At 38.6% G+C, this 14,464-nt stretch overlaps 2 protein-coding genes across 3 annotated transcripts in view; one reads left to right on the top strand and one right to left on the bottom strand.

Moving 5' to 3' along the window:
• TWF2 (twinfilin actin binding protein 2) overlaps nt 1-14,464 on the bottom strand; it is a 609,681-nt gene that overhangs the window by 216,830 nt on the left and 378,387 nt on the right. The window lies entirely within an intron of this gene.
• WBP11 (WW domain binding protein 11) overlaps nt 1-14,464 on the top strand; it is a 193,072-nt gene that overhangs the window by 99,037 nt on the left and 79,571 nt on the right. The gene's annotated exons all lie outside the window — the stretch shown is intronic.

The following is a 14,464-nucleotide window of genomic DNA, read 5'->3' as shown; positions in this document are numbered from 1 at the left end:
ACATGAGCAAAATAGATCTTAGCTAAACTTAGTGACAAGTTATTTTTAAGGGTGGAGTGAATTACAGAAAACATCTTTACTAGAGCAGTACTCCTACAAAATTAAAAAACATTAGTTTTCCTGTTTTGATACCTCCAAAACAAAAAAAACTGGGCAGGGAAGCTTTCACTTAAAGGTGTGTAAAAAAAGAAAAGAAAAAGAAAATACTAGAATTCTTTTTTCCTGATTCAGAGCAAAGCAAAAAACAAACAAAACAAAGGTACTATGTTCCTTTGTTCACAAGACAAGCCTTTCTGTGGGTCATCCTGCCCATGCTTATTCAAGTTAAAATCTTTGACTTTATTCAAGCCTGGACAGCTTTATTTTAAGTTATTGTAACGTTTAGTGAATTACTGTCCAGTATCTAAAAAAATAATCATAAAACATGGGCACTTTAATTCATTAAAATTTTGAGAAGCTTCATTTTTATAATTTCTTTCCTATGGCATGAAGAGTCCACGTCATTCCAATTACTAGTGGGATATTCAACTCATGGCCAGTAGGAGGAGTCACAGAGCACCCCAGCAAAACTGTTTAAGTGTTACTTCCCTTAACCATAATCCCCAGTCATTCTCTTTGCCTCTGTCAATGGAGGTTGTGCGAAGATGGCGTCTGAAGATATTTAATCCTTTTATGGGTACTTTTCCCTGCAAGGATTGGGGTCTAGAAAAATCAATTGCAATCTGCAATTGAAAGAGTGTACTTGGTAGCACTCAACAGCAAAATACTGGTTAAATGGCAATGTATGCCTAGGTAATGGGCCCAGGACAAGGCGATTTAAAACTTAACTTTTATTAGTTTAATAATACATAAAAAAGAAGAAAAGGGTATTAAAATTCCAACTGGTGTAGAAATGGGAGAATGCAACTCCTAAGGAGAATAATTTGACCAGTAAGTGGTATGCTCTCCAAGTTATGTCTACTAGAGGAGGGGAAAAAGATAAATATAGTAATACCCAAGGTAATGGGATTGTATCTCTTTCAGGTTACTAACCTCCTATTTTAATAGAATCCTCGCATGTCTTGGGGGTGAGTGATACCAATATATGGAGAAAACCCCAATAATAATGTCCTTGTTGGATGTAATAATATAGGAGTCGGAGTTATTAATATTATGCTCTGGAATATCATATAGTAGTCACCACGCACCTGAACGAGTATGTACTAAAGATTGGTAATGAGATGAAAATACTCATGTATATACCTCGTACTGGGTACTGAATATATTACTCTATACTTATGAACAGACTCAGATTGCGGTATCCTATGAGCTGTTTAGCTTCTAATAACACCCCAGGCAAGGAAAAGACCTGATAAAATAGGTAAAATAAGTCAGGTAACACTCTATGAAAGTCAACAGTGATCTAATAGCTACGTTTGTTGCTTTCTGGAAAATATTGCAAGTTGATAAATATCACTGTAAATAATTCAATTTCATTGGATAGTGGTTTCATTGTGATATTGCACTATATTTGTGCTTGACTTATTTTTATTGGCTGGCAATTGAGAGGCTTGTCTCAATCCTCGATACTGATTGGTTACCTTCCTTACAGTACTATTGGTGGAAGGAGGAGGTGTATTTGCCTGACGTGATCTGATAGGCATCTGTCACTTTACTCCGTTATTCACTATGTTTTGGAGGAGTAGGTACAGGTCTACCTGTGTGTATGTAGGGACAAAAAAAGGGGGACACAAAACTCAAGGAAATCGAAAATTGGAAGGTTGCTGGATCACAGGTTCACGGAACCTCCTGTGAGGGAAATAACTTAAATAATGAAAAAATCAATAAGTATAACAAGGCAATATGTTATTGTTAAAGGGGCCTCTTGGTATGGTGGAATAAACTTAAATCGGGGAACAAACATCCTTCTGATTTGGAATGGTAATTGTTACTGGGTGTATAGAAAAGTGCCCTGATGTGTGTGGAAAAAAGGGGAAACCTAAAAAACGTGTAGGAATAAAACTGTGCTCAGTTACTAGGTTACTTGGTGTTGAATAGTGCTAAATCTAAAAGGCGTTCTATTAATATGAATATATTAATATATTTATAACCCCTGTGTATAATAACGTGAAGGGGAGAAGAAAGCATATTTGAATAATATGTTCCAATCCAATTTGATTACTGAACATGTGAAACATGTGAAAGATGTGCTGGTCCATATGGACTCGTGACTAGGTAATAATACACTGAATTAAAGATATAAACGTTATTCTAAAATTCCTGCGATAAAAGGTAAAACAAGAATTATCTTGTTCATAGAAGATTTTTTTTTTTTATATATTATATGTGCTGGTGCTCAAACACTGGGGGGGAAAAACAAGGAAAGGTGTATGTGACTTGACAACCGTGCAATATATAGATGAACAATTATTTGGTGAACAGGAGGAGTATTATATTTCCTTACATTTCTTCCTGCTTTGTTATATTTATAATTTTTAATTTCTGGTTGAAATTTACTCCCTTAAGGGACTTTATCGGTTTATTAATCCTAGCCCACGTTCATTGGTGTTCTAATACAGTGTATTGAAATATATATTTCCTTCCACTTTTTCAATCATGAGTCAAGTTTTGTAATTTATTTATTTACAGAAAACAATAATAATTGTTTTGTTCATTTAGTCCCCTTGGATGTACACTATCTAGGAGGTAGATCCACCTGCACTCTGCTCTTAATAGTGCTTGTTCTGTATTCCCCCCTCTTATGCCAAGGGATATTTTTTCTACTCCTTGGGATTGGAATTGGGGTCTAGCTGTGTCCACGTCAATCTCTTTAGTAAGAATAGTGGTGGCTTTTAGCAGTTAAAAGTAAAGCAAAGACTACCTCACCACCTTTTAACACTTTGCTACCTCGTTGTAGAAAGACAGAGTTGGTTACTCTGTTCTTTCTTTTCCTATAGGTCCATGACGGGGAGTGGAGTACCTGTCACAACTACGTAGCAGTTATCTGTCCTGCAGCTGGATCTAAGGTAAGTGTCTTTTCCTTCTAGGTACTGAAGGATTGCAGCATTTAAGAGGTTAATCCTCATATGGATCCTTTTTGGGACATAGTAATCCTTACTAGTTAAAGGGACAGTCTACAATATAATTTGTATTGTTTAAAAGATAGATAATCCCTTTATTACCCATTCCCCAGTTTTGCATAACCAACACAGTTATATTAATATACTTTTTACCTCTGTGATTACCTTGTATCTAAGACTGTGACTGTTTATTATCTATATGGCCCATGTGTACTTTCAGTCTTTGTGTTGAAAAGCAATTTAAAAAGCATGTGATAAGAAATTGGCATATGAGTCTGTCTAGGTTTAGTTTCAACTAAGAATACCAAGAGAAAAAAGCAAATTTGATGATAAAAGTAAATTGGAAAGTTGCTTAAAATTACAAGTCCTATCTGAATAATGAAAGTTTAATGTTGACTAGACGGTCCCTTTTAAGGATTCATATTGTGGACAGATTTTTGACACTTTGTGTTACACTATGAATAAAAATCCTTCTTTTTATTATTTTTTTTTTGAGACTTAAGAGAGTTCACTTGGCTAAGGTAATTTAAGGATTTTTCCTTTATTTGATGCAAACTATGACTAGAACATAGATTATGACAGACATGATAAGGCTTTACTTATCAGCCGTTTATCTGCCTTTTTCTTTTTTCACACACTTTTTTAAGTGGTGCAGTATTTTTTAATTTTACTTCTTTTTTTTTTTTTTCTTTTTTTTTGTCCCGCTCACGTGAGGCCCGCAATTCCGCTTTATCGGAGCGGAGCTTAGTGAGGCTGTTCTGCGTAGCGGGTCTGTCGGATTTGCAGCTTATCCTTTGGTCAGCAAACAGATCGTTGGTCTAGAGGAGAGGATCTCTGCAGGAGAGTCTTTCTTCCTACTACTAGTAGGGTGTCATTTTGTCCGGTAGGAGCCTCAGGGAGTGGAAAGGGTCTTTACTAACGTTTAAAATTATTTTTCACTAATTTGGTTAAAGCTAAATTCTGTAGTTATGGATTCAGAATTAAATCGTTTATATCTGTGGATAAATGCTTACTATGTTTTAGAGGCTCAAATTGTCCTGTCAATGCAATTTTGTTCCTCATGTTTAGCTAAAACTTTAAAATGTAAAGAAAAATTACTCCCTTCTGAGCCAAGTGTGTCTCAGGATAATGCTGTGCGTGACATGCCTCAGCTTTCTCCTCAAACGTTCCAAGCCTTAATGGATTCTCATACTGTGCCTTCTGTGTCCTCAACCACCTGGGGGTGTTTATTTACCTGGGGATTTTGCAGCTCAGATTACTTCTGCAGTATCTGCTGCTTTGTCCGCTTTCCCTTCTTCAGGTAAGCGCAAGAGGAAATCTAAACATTTGTCTGTTAGCAATGTTTCTGACTCTAAAATTGTGCTGGCCAACCTTTCTCAAATGTCGGATGAAAAGGATACTTCAGTAGCTTCTGAAGGCGAAATCTCAGACTCTGATACTATGGGAGAAAAATCTTGTCAATCTGAAGAAGTTAACTTCAGATTTAAGCTTGAACATCTTCGTTTACTACTGAAGGAGGTTCTAGCAACTTTGGTTGACTATGAACCTTCGGTTGCTGTCAACCCTAAAAAGTCTTCTAAACTTAACGGAGTTTGATTCTCCCTCTTCTTAGAATGTTTTTCCTGTTCCAGACAAGATGTCTGAAATTATAGCTCAGGAATAGGATAAGCCAGGGGTTCCCTTTCCCCTTTCCTGTTGTTGACTCCATTTGTGACTCATGGCGCACTGTACCTAAAGTAGAAGTAGCTATTTCTCCTCTAGCTAAAAGAACTACTATTCCTATTGAGGATAGTTGTTCATTTAAGGATCCTATGGATAAGAAGCTAGAGGCTTACTTAAAGATGTATATCCATCAACGACTACAGTGGCAACCTGCGGCAAGTATTGCTACGGTTGCGGGAGCAGCATCTTATTGGTGCGATGCCCTATCTGATCTCAGAGGAGACTACGATTGAGGAGATCCAAGATAGGATCAAGGCTTTTTAAATTAGCCTATACCTTTATCTGCGATGCCAACATGCAGGTAATTAGACTAGACTAGGAGCTAATATGTCTAGCTTCACTGTCTTAACTCGTAGAGCTCTGTGGTTAAAATCTTGGTCAGCTGATGTATCTTCAAAGGAAAAGCTTTTGGCTTTACCTTATAAAGGTACAATTCTATTTGGTCCTGGTCTGGCGAAAATCTTTTCAGAGATGACGGGTGGAAAGGGATCTTTCCTACCTCAGGACAAGAAGAATAGACGCTAAGGGTTGTCAGACTAATTTTCATTCCTTTCGCAACTTTAAGAGACAGAAGTCGTCTTTTTCTAAACCAGATCAATCCAGGTCCTCTTGGAATAAGGGAAAACAAAACCGGAAACCTTCCGCTGACTCTAAATCAGCATATAGGATCCGCCCCGATCTGAATTTTGGATCAAGTGGCGGCGCAGGCTTTCCTTTTTCCGACAGGCTTGTATATGCGATGTCCCTGATCCGTGGGCTGTGGACATAGTATCCCAGGGTTACATAATAAGATTCAAGTCTTGCCCTCCAAGGGGCAGATTTCTCCTATCAAGACTATCCTCAAACCAAGTAAAGAGGTAGCTGCTCTTAAATTGTGTAGAGGACATATCCTCCCTGGGAGTTATTGTACCAGTCCGTCTAGAGGAACAAGGTCTAGGATTCTATAGAAATCTATTTGAGCAGACAGACTTTTCATCCCTGGGAGTGGGTTCTCTATCCAGAAGTGTTCTCTCAGATAACCCTCAGGTGGGGGGTTCCAGAGTTTGCTCTGATGGCATCTCGTCAAGGTTCCAAGGTACGGTTCAAGGTCAAGAGACCCTCAGGTCGATCTGATAGATGCTCTAGCGATTCCTTGGATCTTCCCTCTGGCGTACCTGTTACCTCCGTTTGCTGTCCTTCCACGAGTCATTGCTCGTATCAAACAGGAGAGAGCATTGGTTATTTGAATAGCTCCTGCATTGCATCACAGGATCTGGTTCCCGGATCTGGTAAGGATGTCATCTCTTCCTCTTTGGAGGTTACCTCGGAGGAAGGACCTTCTAATTCAGGGTCCATTCCTCCATCCAATCCTGGATTCTCTGAAGCTGACTGCTTGGAGATTGAATGCCTAGTTCTGTCTAGACGTGGGTTTTCTGAAACGGTCATTGATACTATGCTTTAGGCTCGCTAACCTGTTACTCGCAAGATTTACCATGAGATATGGCATAAATATATATATTGGTGTGAATATAAGGTAAGAAAAAAGTCTGGACACTATCTCACCCTCTTAGCCTTTCAAATAAGACTAAGATCTCTCAACTTAGTCTGATTAATTTTTATTTAGGAACTACAGAAATATGAAAGGCGCTGGGAAGCTGAGGGTTAATATAGATAAGTCAAAAGAAATATATTTGTAACTATTCGTGAATTTTGGAGAATTAAAGATTCGTTGTTTAACAAGGTTTGAATATGGGTGAATTTTATCACATATGTAGTAAAAACAGTTATTCATATAGCAAATTCCGTTAGGATAATCAACCCAACAACTAGGTAAAATAAACAAATGTGATTTAATAAAAAGATTTTGACATATAAAAAATACAGTAAAATACAGTTGTGGCCACAACTACAATAAAAAATGATATTTCGAAAACAGTATCAAGAATATACACAGTGAATGTGTTGTTTTTTTGAATATTCCTTATAGGCTTTGGCCTGACAAATCGTTTAGGATTTATGATTTTGAACACTTAGTAGTGGAAATAAACATTTGTGCTGAGAAATTATATAATCAATAGTGAAGTGTAGTATTTGGTAATGCAGATATTTAAAAGTCTTATGAACGATAATCCTAAATTACTTAGTAATTCCGGTGGTGTTAGTGCTTTGTATCCAAACACTCATATGCTGATAGCACAAGATGTTACGGGTGATGTGAGGAAAACAGTAATTCTTCAGTGTCAGATTTTTTTCCAAAGTGATGCGATTTGTATCCAAAATAAAAGGTGACTTTTCTCAATACATTGTTACTTGTATCCAAGTGTAACTTTTCTAATGTGCAGTGTTGCTCCGATTATATGATATATACAGCTGTGTGTTGCGTGGGAAACGATAGTTGGTTCAAAGTCAGTTATTTGTATTCCTATGAACGAAGTGCAATAGATATGGCTTGAGACAGACTTACCTGGCTGCGCTGCGTGATATTCCTCCTGTAGTTGGCAGCATATCTTGATAAAGGCACCAAGTGTGCTGAAACGCGTAGAAGTATCTGTGGATTAGTTGTTGTTTGCAACTCACCCATCCCAAGACAGTTGCCAGCTGCCAACTACAGGAGGAATATCACGCAGCATTAACATCTAACGAAACCAGCGGAGAATCAACAGGGCTACATCCGACAGTGAAGCGGCTGCGAGTACTTCCGCCATGCAAGGACAACGCCGGCCAGGGAGCGCAGCCAGGTAAGTCTGTCTCAAGCCATATCTATTGCACTTCATTCATAGGAATACAAATAACTGACTTTGAACCAACTATCGTTTCCCACGCAACACACAGCTGTATATATCATATAATCGGAGCAACACTGCACATTAGAAAAGTTACACTTGGATACAAGTAACAATGTATTGAGAAAAGTCACCTTTTATTTTGGATACAAATCGCATCACTTTGGAAAAAAATCTGACACTGAAGAATTACTGTTTTCCTCACATCACCCGTAACATCTTGTGCTATCAGCATATGAGTGTTTGGATACAAAGCACTAACACCACCGGAATTACTAAGTAATTTAGGATTATCGTTCATAAGACTTTTAAATATCTGCATTACCAAATACTACACTTCACTATTGATTATATAATTTCTCAGCACAAATGTTTATTTCCACTACTAAGTGTTCAAAATCATAAATCCTAAACGATTTGTCAGGCCAAAGCCTATAAGGAATATTCAAAAAAACAACACATTCACTGTGTATATTCTTGATACTGGTGTGAATATAAGGGTTTCTCCTGGAGCCGGGTGAGCATTCCCCTTATTTTATCTTTTCTGCAGGATTGCCTGGAGAAAGGTTTTTCAGTCAGTACTCTAAAGGGTCAGATTTCTGCATTGTCTATTCTTTTGCACAAACGTCTGTCAGATTTGCCAGATGTGCAAACTTTTGTTCAGGCCCTGGTCAGAATCAGGCCTGTGTTTTTAAACCTATTGCTCCTCCTTGGAGCCTTAACCTTAAAGTTTTGCAGCAGGCTCTGTTTACGCCGGTGCATGTTATTGATATAAATGTTATCTTGGAATGTTTTGTTTCTCCTTGCTATTTCTTCCACTCGCAGAGTGAGCTGTCAGCTCAGCAGTGTGATTCCCCGTACCTTATTTTTATGCAGATAAGGCAGTCCTTCATACTAAATTGAGGTTTCTCCCTGAGGTGGTGTCGGATCGAAAAATTAATCAGTAATTTGTTGTTCCTCCTTTGTGTCCTAATCCTTCTCATAAGGAACGTCTTTTGCATAAGTTGGATGTTGTGCGTGCTCTAAGATTTTACCTACAAGCTACTAAAGATTTTCAGCAATCTTCTGCCCTGTTTGTTGTTTTCTCTGACGTAAGGGTCAGATGGCCACTTCTACTACTCTTTCCCTCTGGTTAAGAATTTTGATTCGTTTGGCTTATGAGACTGCTGGACAGCAGCCTCCTGAGAGAATTACGGCTCATTCCACTAGGGCTGTCTCCTCATCTTGGGCTTTCAAAAATGAATCTTCTGTGGAACAGATTTGCAAGGCGGCAACATGGTCCTCTCTGCATACTTTTTCCAAATTCTACAAATTTAATACTTTTGCCTCGGCTGAGGCCTCTTTTGGGAGAAAGGTTCTTCAAGCGGTGCTGCCTTCTGTTTAGGTCCTCCTGCCTTGTTCTCCCTCCCTGTTCATTCCGTGTCCTTTAGCTTGGGTATTGGTTCCAACTAATAATTGGAATGACGTTGTGGACACTCCATGCCATAGGAAAGAAAACAAAATGTATGCTTACCTGATAAAAAAATTTCTTTCCGGGCATGGAGAGTCCACGACCCTGCCCTCTTAATTATAATTCAGAGTTTCTTTTGAGTAAATCTCAGTCACCTCTATACCCTTGTGTTTCTTTTTTACATTTTCCTTCGGGCTGAATGACTGGGGATTATGGGTAAGGGAAGTTACACTTACAGCTTTGCTGGAGTGCTCTTTGCCTCCTCCTGCTGGCCAGGAGTTGAATATCCCATTAGTAATTGGAATGACGTTGAGGACTCTCCATTCCCGGAAAGAAAGAAGTTTATCAGGTAAGCATAAATTTTGTCATTTACCATTGAGTGCTGGTAAACATACCACCGTTCCTCCGCCCGCATTTCATACTATATTTAGCATATCGATGACAAATCCAGCTTCTTCCAGTCCAGCTTTGCTGGGGGCAGGGAATTCTTCAACCATTCACAAGGTTAGATAAGCACAAACAGAGGGGGGGGTACGCAATGTTTCCATAACATATATATTTTTGACAAAACTGGAGAGAGAGAAAAAATGGTCAAGTTTAATGGTGATATATTCTGAAATGTGCATTCAAAGAGTAAAAGTACCTTCACGTCAAACTCATAGTCCCAGAAACTTAATAACTCTGTGCCCCATCTTCAGATAAGCACAGTTAGTCCACTGCAAGTCTGGGAGGTGCTAATGAAACAGCACTATAAGTAGTAAATGACTGTAAACCCCATGCATTTAAGTCTTGGCATCCACTAAACGGAATAGGGGACCAACTCAACCTTCTGCCAAGACTATATGTCCTCACTTGATACCGGGAGGAGGATCCTATGACGGCCGCTCTGCAATCCAGGAGCAGCGTGTAAACCACAACTCTGGTGTGGAAATCCTCGCCACTAGAGCCGCTTCACCATTATGGATCCCTTCACTTCCGGGTATGACGTATCCAGGGGGCATAGACATGTGCTGTGCACAATCCAAGCAAAACAATCTAGACAGGTTAGCCAATGAACTGATATGATGAATTTAGGGGGTATGTTACCGAGGACACAGGATTCAAGACAAAAGGAAGGACTCCTTGTAGTCGATAAAAATGTAAAAGGCAATCTGTAGATAGTTAAAATCCAAAGATTTATTATACATGAATAATATCCATCATCACCAGCACAGAATACAAAAGGACCAGGCCGATCTTACTAGTTTCGGCTAGTGCCGTAATCATAGACCTGCTGGCTACTAATTAGTGTTGGTTTAAAAATGCAACCCTTCACAGTAATTGGTCGACATACAAAGAGAAAAACACTTCCACATTAACCGCTTAGCTACACCTCCATTTTATAGTTTAATTTATAACTAAATACTCTTGAAGAAAACAAACATAAAAAGAAGAAAATATTGACCCAAATCTTATGAATACTGAATATACTTATCGCTAGTTGGCATATACATACATATGTTATAATACAATGAACTTGCCACTATTGAACTAACGTCCCTCTATAACAATGTATTCACTGCACAATATAGTGGAATGTGACATGAGCCATGAAATGTACGCATGCAGATAAAGCTATTTCAGAAAACAGATTTACAAACTTACATAAAAATGTATGAAGATCATCCCAAACAGAGATTATAAGTTAAAAAATGCGTAAAAGGTACAAGCGAAAAGGAGAGAAAAAGCATAAGTATAGGAATACATACTAGATACATCATATGAATATTGTAGTATCACATCAATACTGTTTCATTTCAAAACGTTAAACAAAAATGTTTCATTGCATGATCTTAAGCAAATTTCAAATATTGGATATTATCAGAAAATGATCAACTGGAATCCAGTTTCAGCAGCTTCAAAGAAAAAGAGGTAGAAACCTAGTCACACACTGCAATAACATATCAACAATAAAGATAGTAATACAGCATCACAACATGATTACTTTACCTCTAATGATTAATGATGTCATACTCCTAATTGAAGCCATCAGGAACCTGGGTTCATAATTTAAAGATCCAAAATGCTTCCTGTTTGGCCAGGAGAGCATCCTTATTACACCCTCTAGGTGGTTGTCTGATGGCTTCAATTGCTCTCCACTTCTGATGTTCAAACTTCCTTGCCGTGCACCTCAAGAAAATGACGTGATAATGCAGAACATGGTCTTGTTTTCTTATATACCCAATGTGTTCACGAATCTGTGTTCGTACATCCCTTGTGGTCATACCCACCTATTGGCATTGATGGAAAGGACATTCAATGAGATACACAACATAGGACGTAGAGCATTTAATACAGTTTGAAAAGTCTGTTTAGTGACATATGAGGAAAATCCCCTGCTCTCTGTCAGATACTCACAGGCCTTACACCTTGCACCCCCACGGTTATATGTGCCGTTTAACACTGAGCCATGAAGTGGTTTGCTATTTTCGGGGGAGCTGGCTAGGGGTGAGGATATTTCCTAAAGTCACATTCCTTGAGTAAACACACCTAAACCCCTGCTCGACAGTAGTTCTCAGATCCCTGTCCCCATATAATAATAGGAAATATTTCTTCAGGATAATACAGATATCATAGAACTCTAAGGAGTACTGTGTAATGAATAAAGTGCGTTCATCTTCCTTATTTTTAGTTTTCTTATGCAAAAAGGTATTCTTTCTAGCCAACCCCTTTACTTCTTTAGCCACATTCTTCAACATTTTTGGTGGATTCCCCTTCATAATCAATCTCGCTTCGATCTCAGCACTCTCCTTCGCAAAGTCTGACTCTGAGTTGCAGATTCTTCTAGCCCTGACAAATTGCCCTTTGGCAATTCCCTTGAAGACATGATATGGGTATACACTCCTTTTGTGGAGTAAGGTATTACCTGAAATTGGCTTCTGGTATAATTTAGTAATAATATAAGACAATATATCTCCTTTTCACTGTAATGTCTTGAAAGTTGAGTTAAGATTTTTGCCATTCAAAGGTAACGTCTGTAAAAAAAAAAAAAAAAAAAAAAGAATATACTGTGAGAAGGGATTACTATCTGCATAGACAAAAGACCTCTCAAGCCATCCCATGAAAATGTTCGCATATGAGAGGGCGAATTTCGCCCCCGTGGCAGTGCCCTGTCTCTGCAGATAGTAAATACCTTCAAAAAGAAAGTAGTTGTGCTGTAATAAGAACTGAGACATTTTATATGTTAAGAACCCTGTCACTCCAATATTCCATCATTTGCCGAAAGTGCATAAGAGTTGAGATGACATCAGGGGCAACTCAATTGTTTCTGGCATTGTTTTTTTATTAGAACCACTGTCGGAATGGCTTGATGCTATTCTACAGCCTATTGTTCCATCATTGCACAGTTACATTAAAGACTCTACACATGTATTACAACTTGTAGAAAACCTGACATGGACACCTAACTGTAGTTGGCTCACCATAGATGTATTGTCATTATATTCCAGCATTCCGCACAACCTGGGTCGTTTTAGCCCTTAGGTATTTTCTGGAAATACACTACCAGATGGATAGCCATTCTATAAGAGTATATGGTCAGGGTTACTAAGTTCTTATTACAGCAAAACTAGTTTCTTTTTGAAGGTATTTACTATCTGCATAGACAGAGCACTTCCATGGGGGTGAAATTCGCCCCCTCATATGCAAACATTTTCATGGGATGGCTTGAGAGGTCTTTTGTCTATGCAGATAGTAATCCCTTCTCACAGTATATTCTTTTTTACAGACGTTTCATAGACGATCTGTTTAATAATTTGGTCGCTTTATGAAGATAATACCAGACAATTGGTCCAATTTTTGAATGATATTGAGAATGGGGTAAGGTTTAGTATTGAATGGCAAAAATCTGAAATAAACTTTCTAGACCCTTAAAGGAGATATATTGTCTAATAATATTATTACTAAGTTATACCGGAAGCCAATTTCAGGAAATACCTTACTCCACAAAAGGAGTGCCCACCCAAATCACGTCTTCAAGGGAATTGCCAAAGGGCAATTCGTCAGGGCTAGAAGAATCTATAGAGTCAGACTTTGTGAAGGAGATTGCTGACGTCGAAGCAAGATTGATTGCGAGGGGGTATCCACCAAAAATGGTGAAGAATATGGCTAAAGTAGTAAAGGCTGGATAGAAAGAATACATTTCCTTCTTAATATGAGTAGAGTCCATGGCATCATTCCTTACTGTTGGGAAATACTGAACCTGGCCACCAGGAGGAGGCAAAGACACCCCAGCCAAAGGCTTAAAGGGACAGTCTAGGCCAAAATAAACTTTCATGATTCAGATAGAACATGTAATTTTAAACAATTTTCCAATTTACTTTTATCACCAATTTTGCTTTGTTCTCTTGGTATTCTTAGTTGAAAGCTTAACCTAGGAGGTTCATATGCTAATTTCTTAGACCTTGAAGCCCACCTCTTTCAGATTGCATTTTAACAGTTTTTCACCACTAGAGGGTGTTAGTTCACGTGTTTCATATAGATAACACTGTGCTAGTGCACGAGAAGTTATCTGGGAGCAGGCACTGATTGGCTAGACTGCAAGTCTGTCAAAAGAACTGAAAATAGGGGCAGTTTGCAGAGGCTTAGATACAAGATAATCACAGAGGTTAAAAGTATATTAATATAACTGTGTTGGTTATGCAAAACTGGGAAATGGGTAATAAAGGGATTATCTATCTTTTAAAACAATAAAAATTCTGGTGTAGACTGTCCCTTTAAATACTCCCCCTACTTCCTTCATATTCCAGTCATTCTTTGCCTTTTGTCACAGAAGGTTGGCAGAGAAGTGTCAGAAGATTCGGAGTACTTACTTATGAAGGGTATCTACCCTTCGAAATGGGACTGGAGTTTTAAGTAGTCTTGACAGCCTCTCAGTGAGAGCATTGACAAAAGTTACAATCTGGAGATGCAGGAAGAGTCTTTCTGCGAGCCCATCCAGACTCGTACTAACAACTCCTAAGTAATCAGTGTTGACGAGTTTCACTGCCTGCTTCCATCACTTAAGTCCAATGTCAGAAGCGATGCTACAAGACTGTCAAACTTGAGAGGCTGTGTTTCTGTTCCACGGCATAGATTCTGGTAAGTTTGTTTCATTTTTTATGATAATGCCAGAGGACAGGGTCACAGTGTGGCTCCTTTTTATCTTTATGGAATCAAGGGCTAATATCTCCTGAGGGGGATTATTGAACAGTGTGGATTAATCATACGTTTATTTCATTATGCTGCGACATGTGTGAGATGGTTTTTGGGTTCAGGCAGATGTTGGAACGTACAGGTTTTTACTTTAGTTTTAGGAGCTGCGCAGCCTGAAAGGCTTGGCACTTTTTTTGTTTGTTGCTATTATAGCACGGGCGGTCCTGCATTGCGCACAATGTGACCGTGTCTGGTCACACTTATTTTTCTCTTTCCTGGCCGTGTGGTGGTTTCTCTGG

This window comes from Bombina bombina, chromosome 7 (assembly GCF_027579735.1).
Source record: "Bombina bombina isolate aBomBom1 chromosome 7, aBomBom1.pri, whole genome shotgun sequence".
NCBI lineage: Eukaryota > Metazoa > Chordata > Amphibia > Anura > Bombinatoridae > Bombina > Bombina bombina.
This window is presented reverse-complemented; position numbering and strand designations above follow the sequence as displayed.